This window comes from Sminthopsis crassicaudata, chromosome 2 (genome assembly GCF_048593235.1).
Source record: "Sminthopsis crassicaudata isolate SCR6 chromosome 2, ASM4859323v1, whole genome shotgun sequence".
NCBI classification, from domain to species: domain Eukaryota; kingdom Metazoa; phylum Chordata; class Mammalia; order Dasyuromorphia; family Dasyuridae; genus Sminthopsis; species Sminthopsis crassicaudata.
This window is the reverse complement of record NC_133618.1, coordinates 365,393,994-365,407,056: the sequence shown is the minus strand read 5'-3', so window position 1 is coordinate 365,407,056 and position 13,063 is coordinate 365,393,994.

Here is a 13,063-nt window from a genome sequence, read left to right as displayed (position 1 = left end):
CCTTAAATCTCTTGGAAATTAGTACTTCCACCATTTAACCCCTTGGTAACCTTCAAACCTCGGTGCTGTTCTAAATCTTTTCTCTTCTCAAACCTCCTAATCAGCCCCTATTCTCTTTCTAATAGCAAATGGCCATACCTCTAACTTTATTTTTTTTGCCTTTTTTATTATAGCTTTTTATTTACCAGATATATGCATGAGTAATTTTACAGCATTGACAATTGCAAAACCTTCTGTTCCAACTTTTCCCCTCCTTCCCCCCCCCCACAGACGGCAGGTTGACCAATACATGTTAAATAGGTTAAAGTATAAGTTAAATACAATATATGTATACATGTCCAAAGAGTTATTTTGCTGTACAAAAAGAATTGGACTTTGAAATAGTGTACAACCTGTGAAGAAAATCAAAAATGCAGGCAGACAAAAATAGAAGGATTGAGAATTCTATGTAGTGGTTCATAGTCATCTCCCAGAGTTCTTTCGCTGGGTATAACTGGTTCAATTCATTACTGCTCTATTGGAACTGATTTGGTTCATCTCATTGTTGAAGAGGGCCACATCCATCAGAATTGATTATCATATAGTACTGTTGAAGTATATAATGATCTCCTGGTCCTGCTCATTTCATTCAGCATTAGTTCATATAAGTCTCTCCAGGCCTTTCTGAAATCAGCCTGTTGGCATACCTCTAACTTTAATGAGAAAATTAAGACTATCTGTTTCTCACCTTCCATTTCTTTATACCTCGGTGTCCTCATTCATTCTCTTCTTCCTTTTAGCTTCAAAAATTATCTTTGCTATAGCTAACATCTTTTTTCTATAATTTCCATTCCATCTTTTTCAGCCTTCTCTATAACACCATTAATCCTTGACTTCACATCTGAAATTTCTCCTTGTTCAGCCTATAAATGCATGCTTAGACACACAGCTTCCAGTTGGTCAGAGAGGAAAGAGAGGAAACTGTCATTTCATGCTGACAAGACACACTGGAAAGCCCTAGGAAGCCTAGTTAGTAGTTTATTCTTAGTGGGGTTAATGTTTATATTGTTTAATAGACAATATGAATTAATGTTTGCATGCATTTGCTTAGTAAGATTTAGCTGTTGACACCAGAAAATGTACATATGATTCATCATGTTCTCATCACACTAGCTAGTACCATGTAACAGTAAATCCATTTTCACATGCATCATGAGTTACATATGTGACTACAAAGAGTAATAAGAATGAATCACAGAATCAGTGTTCTATTATGGGAAAGATCACAGAGCCATGCTCTTAGAATACTCAGGAAATCTAAACTATCTGAGCTGAAAAGGAAATCAGAAAGCATATAGAAAAAGCCATGCTTAATTAGAAGAACCCTCTAAAAGAGGGGTGAGGAAGGTCTGGTGTACAGGTCCTATAAGGTCCATGAAATCATTTCATGTGTAACATCTAATGCCCTATACCAAGATACGGTCAGAATAAGTTCATGATCTAGAGATAAAGGGTGATACTATAAGCAAATTAGTAGAGCAAACAATAGATATGTCAGACCTGTGGAGAAGGGAGGAATTTATGGCCAAAGAAGTAGAGAACAGTATAAAATGCAAAATGGATAATATTTATTACATTAAATTTAAAAGTTTTGCACAAACAAAATCAATGCAGCCAAAATTAGAAGGCAAGCAGAAAGCTGGGGAACAATTTTTGTAATCAATCTTCTGATCAAGGCCTAACTTCTAAAATAGAGAACTGACTCGAATTTATAAGAATACAAATCATTCCTCAGTTGATACATGGTCAAAGGATATGTACAGACAATTTTCAAATGAAGACATTAAAGCCATTTCTAGTCATATAAAAATGCTCTAGATCACTTTTGATTAGAGAAATGCAAATTAAACTCTGAGGTACCACCTCACACCCATAAGATTGGTTAAGATGACAGGAATATATGATAATAAATGGTGGAGGGGGTGTGAGAAAACTGGGACACTAATGCATTTCTGGTGGAATTTGAATTGATTCAGCCATTCTAAAGAGAATTTAGAACTATGCCCCAAAATGTTTGTAGCTTCCCTTTTTGTAGTGGCAAGGAATTGGAAATTGAGTAGAAGCCCAATAGATGGGGAATGGATGACTAAGTTATGGTATGTGAATGTAATGGAATATTATTGTTCTATAAAAAATGATGAGCAGGCTGATTTCAGAAAAGACTGTAAATACTTACATGAACTGATGCTGAGTGAAGTGAGCAGAAACAGAACATTATACACAGTAATAGCAAGATTGTGATGTTTAGCTATAATGAATATGGCTCTTTTCAGCAATGCAAGTAATTCAAGTCAATTCCAGTAGACTTGGGATGGAGAATGCCATCCACATTCAGAGCAAGAACTATTGAGACTGAATGTGGATCAAAGCAAAGTACTTTCATCTTTTTTGTTTATTTGGTTTTTGTTTCTTGAAACTTTTTTCCCTTTTGGTCTGATTCTTCATGCACAACATGACAAACATGGAAACATGTTTAAAAGGAGTGCTTATATTTAAGCCATATCAGATTGCTTGATATCTTTAGTATGAGGAAAGAAAGAAGTGATGTGAAAGATATGACCCAGAACCAGGCTATAGGTTCCAGATTAGGAATGGATAGCGTCCCTTAAGGAAAGAAGCCCAGTTGCTTGTTCCTCAGACTCTCACCTGCTTAGGTTAGATCCCAAGTACAGAGATCTCAAGAACATTCGAAGCCAGAACAGGTATGCAAATAGAATCCCACCTCCCATTAAGGAGAGGACATGAAGATGAGCCCCTGGCCTAGATGTGGGTTGTCCTTTTTTAAGAGAGGAATTATACATCTATACACAGCAAGACAGACACTAAAAAGAGGTCTATTAGCAGCTCCTTCTTCAGGGGACAATTACAGGGCACCAGATTTGCACATATGGGCAAATACTTGGTTCCCTGAAAAAATACAATTTGCTCCTTCGTTGAATGTAAATGAACTACTAATTGCTCTTTGCAAACAATATTTATGTAAATGAGTCCAACATCCTGCACAGCCTGTGGATTCCCATTTGTGTTTGTATCTTTTTTATCATCCCTTGCAGCTGTAGTGAACAGGCCTTTTCCCTAGGCCAGCTTCCTTCTCCCATCCCCCTGTGCTTTGTCCCATATGCCTTTCTTCCCTGCAGGTGCAGCCCTGCTGCCTCATCTCAGCCTGGATAGAGCAAGCATGCAAGAAGGCAACATATGATATCCGAGATCTCTTATTCCCTCTGTCCTTGAGCCCCAAAGTTGTCAGTGTGCTCTGTCCTCTATTGCCTCTATGCTTTTAGTCATGACATTTCCCATACCTAAATCTTTCTATTTCTTGTATTTCTGAATGTGTACCACTCTTTTAAAGCTCTGCTTAAAGTTCCAATACCACAATATCTTTGGCCAAATATATACTGGCTCTAAATGCAAGTTAAAGATCTGGAGAGATTGATTCAATGAAACAGGCAATAAATAGACAGATAGATAAATAGATGAGCAAATGAATAAAATAAATGCATAAATGGATGGACAAATAAATACATATGTATGTATTTGTATCTGTTACTCCATACAAAATTCAGAAGGGAGATACAAAAAAAAACATTCAACAAAAATATTCAGGTATAACTTTTCAAGTCCCTTGGGAGTTGCATCCAGGTCAGTAATAACAAAGTCCATATGAGAAGAAATGTTTATTTGATCTGAAGATTTAGACTACATTTTATAAGTTTATGTAAGTATAATGAAGGTTTAGCACATTCCCCAAATCATAAAAGATAAAAGACTTGACACTTGATATTTGAACATTTTATATTGGCCTACCACATGATTGGGAAAAAATACTTTTCCATTTGCTGCATCTAAGATAATCTCTCTATTGATGTCCAGGAGTAAAGGACTCATTCACTCATAGAAGCTAATGCCATCTGGTAAGTTGGAGAAGGATTTAAGGGCACCTTGCCACACACCCCCAACCCCAACCTATGTAGCCAAGAAAGAGACTTGGGGTTTGTCTTTTCAGTTCTAGGAGCAGGAAGCAGATTCCCAGATGGAAAGTTCTTAAACCATTAGGACTTTGGAGTCCAATATTTTAGATCAGATATTGCAGATAGCTTAGGAAAAAGTCCTTGAATAGCCAAGGTTCCAGGTAGTGATGTGCTGATAAAAATTTAACAACTGACTTTCTGTAGGCAAAATGTATGCAGGATACACTTTTTAAGTTCACTCTGAATTTTATTACCATTTTCTCTATTACTTTCTCAATTTTGGACAATATACAAAACAATAAATAAAATTTATAGATTTTGCCAACTACCAATGTATAAACATATTGGATCCCTAGTATAAACTTATAATCATTGCTTATAACACTCACAGAAAGAGCTTTTGGAATTTAACTTAGGGGAAATAATACTATACAGGAACTGGGTAAAATATGAGCTCCATCTTCTCCTCCCCAGAGATCAATATGTTATCAGGGAGAATTCTGTCTCCAAGGTGTTAGGGGAAATGATTATCCCTTTGTTCTTGCTATACCTTGAAATAAATATTCTTTTTTAAAAATCAGATATAAGTAATTAAATAGAACTGGAGTGCTTAGACCTCTTGGGGGAAAGAGTCCAGACAATAACAGAACAAAGACTCCTCTGGGGTACTGGAGAATCCTGAAGAAAATGACACCTAACAGACCTGATCCTTAAATAACAGAGCCAGAGCAACCCATGTTAAACGAGATTGTCTAAGAAGGCATTTATCCTATTCTCAGTCTTGTTTCCATGAGCAAGGACTCATAAGCATTTCAAATTATTAATAAAGAGTTCAAGATCTGGCCAAATAATGTCTTTACTTGGCCCTGAGTGTTGAGACATGTCCATAACTCTTTCAACACAAACTCATAGTTGTCTTCTGATCTTCTTCATGTCTTCTGCCTCTTTCCAGTTCTCTAGCTCCTAGCCTGAAACCTTGACCCCTGAGTGGCCAAAGTTCTCCATAACTCTATAAACCCAAAACTTCCACCCTCCAGCCATCTCCATACTATACATCTCTCTGCCCCTACCATTTCCATGTTTTTCTTTGGTAATAGTACTACCATTTCTGGAAATGACTGGTTGTTAAGGGACAGGTCAATTCTCCAAGAGCCTCCACAGCTGTGAATCATAGAAGGAGTTGCAAAGCAGCCTTTCCTGACACAGGTGTTTTGGACTAGGAATGAAATAAATTGGAGGCAGAGGGAAGATGAAAGAGGTCAGACAATACAACGGCCTCTCAGTCAGAGAGGTCACCAGAGAGGTCAGAGAATAGCAATTGCCTCTCAGTCTCCTTGTATCATCCTCTCACAAGAGGAGATCCATTCTGCAGGTCTGGGTTGAATCTTCAGCAGCCACTGTCAGGTGGCTCCTGTGTATTCCAACAGCTCCCATGTATTCTAACAACCTGTTATAGGCCATCAAGTGATATAGTGGCTAACATGCTAGAATTGAAGTCAGAAAGCTTGAATCCAGACTCAAACATTTATAAGATATGTGATACGTTGGAAAACCCTTAACCACTTACAGCATTAGTTTTCTAACTCTAAAATGGAAATAAAAATATCAATACTTGCCAAGATTGTTTTTAAAATAGAATAACTTGAAGAACACTTTACAAACCCCAATGCATTATATAAATGCTAACCATTATAATTATTATTAGTAAACTTTAAAGCACTATAAAAATGCAAGATGTTATCTACAAATACAAGATGTCATCTGGATTTATTTATCCAGATCTCTGAAGGAGTTTGTTTATAGTACAGGGACACTTGTGTAGAAAGGGACACAAAGATTTGTTTTTTGTTTGTTTGTTTTTCCAGATTCCAGTTGAATAGTCCTAAGCACTGAGGAAGTCATAAAAGAGTTTTTTTCAATAAGAGTTTTATTTCTCACCTAAGGATGAGGAATTGACTGGAAGTCCAATCCAATCCAATAAACATTTATTAACTGCCTATGATATGCCAGGCAATTAGTATTTAGTCTGGGTATAATTAATTTAAAAAGAAAGACAGTTCTTGCCTACAATAAGCTTACAATCTAAAGGAGTTCCTGCACAGGAAAGGATAAAGAAAAATAGGGAGATATCTTGTTCCATAAAGTTGAAACCGGCAAAGCAACAGATGCAAAATGAAGTCATCTAAGAGTCCAATTTCTATGCTTTATAAAGGAAGAAATTGGGAGGAATTTAATATTCCACCTTCAAATTCTCCAAACAGAGGCAAGAGGACCCTGAGAAAGATGGAAGTCATCATGATACCTCCCTATAAGAAGGGCCCTATATGTTCTAGTATCTTTATAGACACCAAGGTTCTTTCTGAGAAATACAATTTTATTTTATTTTTATTTTAAAGTTGATTAATGATTAAACCTGCTTGGGGTGAGGGGGAGAGAACAAAGGCAGGGGGAAAGGGAGTCTCCCTGTATAATGTCCTGGCTACCTTTATGTCATAGTCAGACCCAGTCTCAGTCTGATCCAGTCTCTTCCAGCAGTCTGACAGTCTGACAGTCTGACAATCTCAACCCACTCTCCCTCTGAATCTGACTTTATCCCCAGTTTAAATACCCAAATACAATTACATCATTATAGTATACTGAATATGTGTGAACTGGAGAACCATTACAGCAGCATGCTAAGTACTAAATATGCGTGTGTGTGTGTGTGTGTGTGTGTGTGTGTGTGTGTGTGTGTGTGTGTATGAACTAGAGAACAATCAACTCATCACTTCCACTGAGTTAACATCTTGTTTCAAGTATACTTATCCAGAGTTCCAACCCTCTACATCCCTGGACCTAAATAAATAAACCCATAACAGAGGTACCTTTCAGTGGGAGATGGAAAAAATCAAACTCCTCTCCTCTTTTTTCGCCTCCATACTCAGTTAGTGGATCACTTTGATACACAAGCCAAATAGTGTGCTTTCTCAATTGAATGGTGAGTGGGTTGACTTCTAGGGGATTCCAAGTAATCCCTGTGAAGAGAGTATAACATATTCTGAGGATCTCTATAAGCATCAGGTACTTCCTCTTAGAAGGGAGTTTTGGTTTTCTTCTCTTTTTAAAGTTTTATTTTATTATTTATGTTTTATTATCTTGAAATTATAGAAGGCCTTTTATGAGTACTAATACAAATAGAACTCTAAAAATTGTATATTTGTTATATTGTGTCACCAAGAATTTAAAAATACAGAAGAATGTTAAGCTCTTAATATAATTATGACTTTTCCTGAGACCTTTTAGAGCTAAGCACTGGGAAATGCATCCAAAAAAACCATAATGTTGCCATGTCCAAGTCACTAGAAAACTATTGAAGATTTGGGACTGCAGACTCTGCCACAAGCACTCTAATTGATTGCTGAGAAGAGCAAATGTTAAATCTGAGAGAAAATATAAGGGTAGAGTCCACCCCACTTCAATAAAATACAGAAAGTGTAGACTTCTCGCTGAATTAATCAATCAAATGTGAACAACTAAATATGAACAAGGCCTAGACATCTCTACTGAATCAAGTCAATCAATCACACATACACTATGTGTAAACAAGCTAGTTAATCAAGTTGGGAAAGAGTATTGAGTCACTGAAAACGAAATAATATTACAATGGAAATGTATTAAGTTGGTAAGCTTGTATAAAAACAGCAAAGTTGTTTTATAATCTGGCCTTCCAATAATGAGCCAAATTGTAGATGGAACAGCTTCAAATCAAACCCTCAGAGGGAATCTTTTGGAGGCAGAGAAGAGGAGAAGGTCTCTGTCTCCTATCCTACCCACATTGCCAGAGAAATACCTAGCTTCAAAAAGTTATAAGATTTGGTACTTCCCATATACATCAATAAACATGTTCTTGGAACAGCTAGGGCTGGCAGCACTACCAACAGCTAGGAGATTAGCTGACAACTAGATATTCTGAAGAAAAATATATTAAAAACTTTACAAAGACCCCCAGCAAAGGGTTATACCATACCTAAGGGGGACTTCAAGAGAACCACATGAAGGGACCACAAAAGATAAAATAGATCATTTAAATTATGTGAACCTAATAACAAGAATATAGTGGGATCATGAACTACTGTCAGAGAAAAGAGACTCTCCATCCTTTTCAAGGTACCAGAGAACCTGTGGAAAATAAAATAATAGGACCCAGGGACCTTGAGAGGGTGAAACCAGTTATACATCTTAAACATATAAATCTATCGATAAAGTTATAGTCAAGGAATACAAGGAATAAGAATATGTGGTCAATCTGCCTACATATTTCTCCATCCCAAACCACAGCATTTATCCAGTGGTTCTGGCACACATCAAAGAGGCATGCCTAGGCTACCTCCCTTTAGTACTTTGTTCCTATTTTAATCACCTTATTCCTCCTCAGTCCCACACCAACCTAGTACACATGTTGGCTAGTACATTCCATTGTAGTCTTTGGGAAGCCCTTCTGTTTTCCACTTATATTTTTAAATTTTCCATTCCCCCATCTTTTCCAATCTAGGCTTCAGATCTTCAAGTCTGAATAATTTCCACCATCAGATTCCCCTTCTCTTATTTCTGGACTGTTGAGCTTTGTTGGATGAAATCATGAAACTGAGCTGATTTCATCCACTGCAAATTAATGGGACATTGTATTGCATTACAGTCCTTCTATTAAACCACAATTGACTCATCTCAATCCTTCACAGGCTAATCTCTCTGTTATGTCCCTTTGATCCCAGACTCTTCATCTTCTCCCAGAAGTCACCCATTTCTATCTATCTTATGCATCTCCAGGTTCTCTTTCTCCACTGGCTTCCTTCCTATCTACAAATAAACACACTAAAGCATCTTCAGTACTAAAAATGCTTTCTCTTGAATCCATTTAGTTACTAGCCTATCTCTCTCTCTTAATTGTTAAACTTTTCAAAACAAATTCTATATTCAATGTCTCTACTACTTTTCTATAATTCACACCTTTTTTCTTTTTTTAAAAAATTATAGCTTTTTTATTGACAGAACATATCCATGGGTAATTTTTACAACACTGTCTCTTGCACTCACTTCTGTTCCAACTTTTCCCTTTCTTCCCTCCACCCTCTCCCCTAGATGGAAGGCAGTCTCATACATGTTAAATATGTTGAAATAATCCTAGATATAATATATGTGTGCAGATCCGTACAGTTCTCTTGTTGCATAAGAAAAATTGGATTCAGAATGTAAAAATAACCTTGGAAGAAAAACAAAAATGCAAGTAGTCCACATTCATTTCCCAATATTCCTTCTCTGGGTGTAGCTGATTCTGTCCATCATTGATCAATTGGAACTGAATTAGATCTTTTCTTTGTCGAAGATATCCACTTCCATCAGAATACATCCTCAGACAGTACTGCTGTTGAAGTATATAATGATCTCCTGGTTCTGCTCATTTCACTCAGCATCAGTTCATGTAAGTCTTTCCAGGCCTCTCTGAAATCATCATGCTGGTCATTTCTTACAGAACAATAATATTCCATAATATTCATATACCACAATTTACCCAACCATTCTCCAATTGATGGGCATACATTCATTTTCCACTTTCTAGCCACTATGAAAAGGACTGCCACAAACATTTTGGCACATGTGGGCCCCTTTCCCTTCTTTAATATCTCTTTGGGATATAAGCTCAGTAAGAGCACTGCTGGATCAAAAGGTATACACAGTTTGATAACTTTTTGAGCATAGTTAGAAATTGATCTTCAGAATAGCTGGATCCATTCACAACTCTACCAACAATATATCAGTGTCCCAGTTTTCTCCCATCCCCTCCAACATTCATTACTATCTTTTCCTGTCATCTTAGCCAATCTGACAGATGTGTAGTGGTATCTCAGAGTTGTCTTAATTTTTATTTCTCTGATCAATAGTGATTTGGAACACTCTTTCATATGAGTGGAAATAGTTTCAATTTCATCATCTGAAAATTGTCTGTTCATATCCTTTGACAATTTATCAATTGGAGAATCGCTTGATTTCTTGTAAATTAGAGTCAGTTCTCTATATATTTTGGAAACTAGGCCTTTATCAGAACTTTTAATTGTAAAAATGTTTTCCCAATTCATTGCTTCCCTTCTAATATTGTCTACATTAGTTTTGTTTGTACAAAAGCTTTTTAATTTGATATAATTAAAATTTTCTATTTTGTGATCAATAATGATCTCTAGTTCTTTTTTGGTCACAAATTTTTTCCTCCTCCACAAGTCTGAGAGATAAACTATCCTATGTTCCTCTAATTTATTTACAATCTCATTCTTTATGCCTAAATCATGAATCCATTTTGATCTTATCTTGGTGTATAATATTAAGTGTGGGTAACATGCCTAGTTTCTGCCATACTAATTTCCAGTTTTCCCAGCAGTTTTTGTCAAATAATGAATCCCAAAAGCTGGGATCTTTGGATTTTTCAAACACTAGATTGCTATAGTTGTTGACTATTTTGTACTGTGGTCCTAACCTATTCCATTGATCAACTAGTCTATTTCTTAGCCAATACCAAATAGTTTTAGTGACTACTGATTTGTAATATAGTTTTAGATCAGGTATGGCTAGGCCACCTTCATTTGATTTTTTTTTATTAGTTCCCTTGAAATTTTTGACCTTTTGTTCTTCCACATGAATTTTGTTGTTATTTTTCTAGGTCATTAAAATAGTTTCTTGGGAGTCTGATTGGTATAGCACTAAATAAATAGATTAGTTTAGGTATTATTGTCATCTTTATTATATTCGCTCAGCCTATCCAAGAACACTTAATATTTTTCCAATTGTTTAAATCTGACTTTGTGTGGAAAGTGTTTTGTAATTTTGCTCATATGACTTTTCTTTGGTAGATAAATTCCCAAATATTTTATGCTATTGACAGTTATTTTGAATGGAATTTCTCTTTGTATCTCTTGCTTAGATTTTGTTAGTTGATGTATAAAAATGTTGAGGCTTAACTCACTTCCAGTTGATCAATGATGGACAGAGGTAGCTACACCCAGAGAAGAAACACTGGGAAGTGAATGTAAATTGTTAGCACTAATATCTGTCTGCCCAGGTTACATGTACCTTCGGAATCTAATGCTTATTGTGCAACAAGAAAATAGTATTTACACACAGGTATTGTATCTAGGTTATATTGTAACACATGTAAAATGTATGGGATTGCCTGTCATCGGGGGGGAGGGAGTAGAGGGAGGGGGGGGATAATTTGGAAAAATGAATACAAGGGATAATATTATAAAAATATATAATAATAATAAAAAAATGTTGAGGCTTTGTGTGGATTTATTTTGTATCCTGCAACTTTGCTAAAGTTGTATAATTCACTATTTCTACATCATCTCAGAATTAGGCTTCTGGACTCACCAATCTAAGGAAACTTGTCTAAGGTCACCTATAGCTTCTTTATTACCAAACCCAATGGCCTTTTTTCAACTATCAACTTCCATTAGCTCTCTGCAGTTTTTGAAGCCTTTAACCAAAAGCTACCTTCTTTTCCCTTAGTTTCAAAAACACTCCTTTTGACCCTCCTCCTACCCTTCTAGTGACTCCTTCTTTGGGTCCTTTTTTGAACCCAATCCTCTTCTTAACCCCATTATATGGATGGTCCCCAAGAATCTGATTTTGACCTTCTTCTCTTCTTTCCATTGAGAATCTCTTGCATTCACTTCCCACATTCCCATAGGTCCAATCCTGATTTTACTACTGAACTCTAAAACTATAACTTCAACTACCCGTAAGACATGTCTATGTGGAAGCATTACTGTAGAAATTGAATAGATGCATGTCAACTGATAAAGATTGTTTCTAATTGATGCTTTCCAGTGAGGCTTCAGTTTGCTCAAATTGCATTTTAGTCTGGGATACTGTTCCTTGGAAAAAATGTTTCAGGAAGTAAGAATTTCAGGGTGTCTAAATAAAGATGTCAGCTACAAAAAAAACTTATGCAACTTCTGGCACAGGTGGCAAGTGCCAGACTCACTACCCAGGTCTCTGGAATACATGCCAGAGATTCATTTTGCATGACTGCTCCACCAGCTGCTCCACAAGGCTACAATATCTCTCTCTTAAATCTGTGACACTGCAACACAATCTCTGCCTGGATGCACAAGGCAACTCAGAATCATTTAAAGTCAGAGCACTGGTCAATAAACAACTATCCTACCTCTGTCAGAATTGTGGACAAATCAAAACTGCCCAGAGAATAAACCATTAAGATGAAATTTTTCTCACTATTAGAAATTGAAGAATTTCAATGTCTTTCCCCCTAAAACTGTTCTTTCTTTTGACTTCACTGTTTCTGTCTGTAATGTTCAGTATTCCAAGCGCATAGTATTTGACTTTTATTTCTCTCTCATTTCTAATATCTAATTAGTTAACAGACCATTTCCATCCTATTTTAACATATCTTTAATACATGCTTTCCTCCATATTCCTTCTGTCATCACCTAATCCACTCACCTGTATTATTACAATATGCTTCTCTCCATATTTTCTTCCTCCTCCTTCCCCAAATTATCCTTTGTGACAAATGAAAACCTTAATAGACAGAATTATTGGGTAACCAACAATCAATGTGTTAGTTAGGCTATAATCAACTAATTGATGGTCAATGGTTTCTCTCAGGAAGCAAAAATGCTAAGGAAGACCCTGAAATGGAGACCCATTCTGAAAGGGAACTATCCTGAGAAGTGAAACTCACTACTGATTGGTGGATTAAGTACTCATTAAGTAATGAGGAGATGGATCTAGTGAGATATAGATCTATGAAGTTAAGCTTAGAAAAAAAAAAATAAACAAAGAGAGAACTTCCTAGCTGATTTCAGGAGTGAAATCAAGAAGTAATTAAAATTATATAGGTAAACACGATACTGACCAACTAATGGGTCTTCCTAGAGAGTCCCAACAAAATTCTAAATTCTCTGACCATTACCAAGATGGTATCCTTAGACTATCCTTAGACATTAGACAATGGCCTTATATTGGTACCCTGGGATTCTACATTGGAATGCCAAATCAGATTC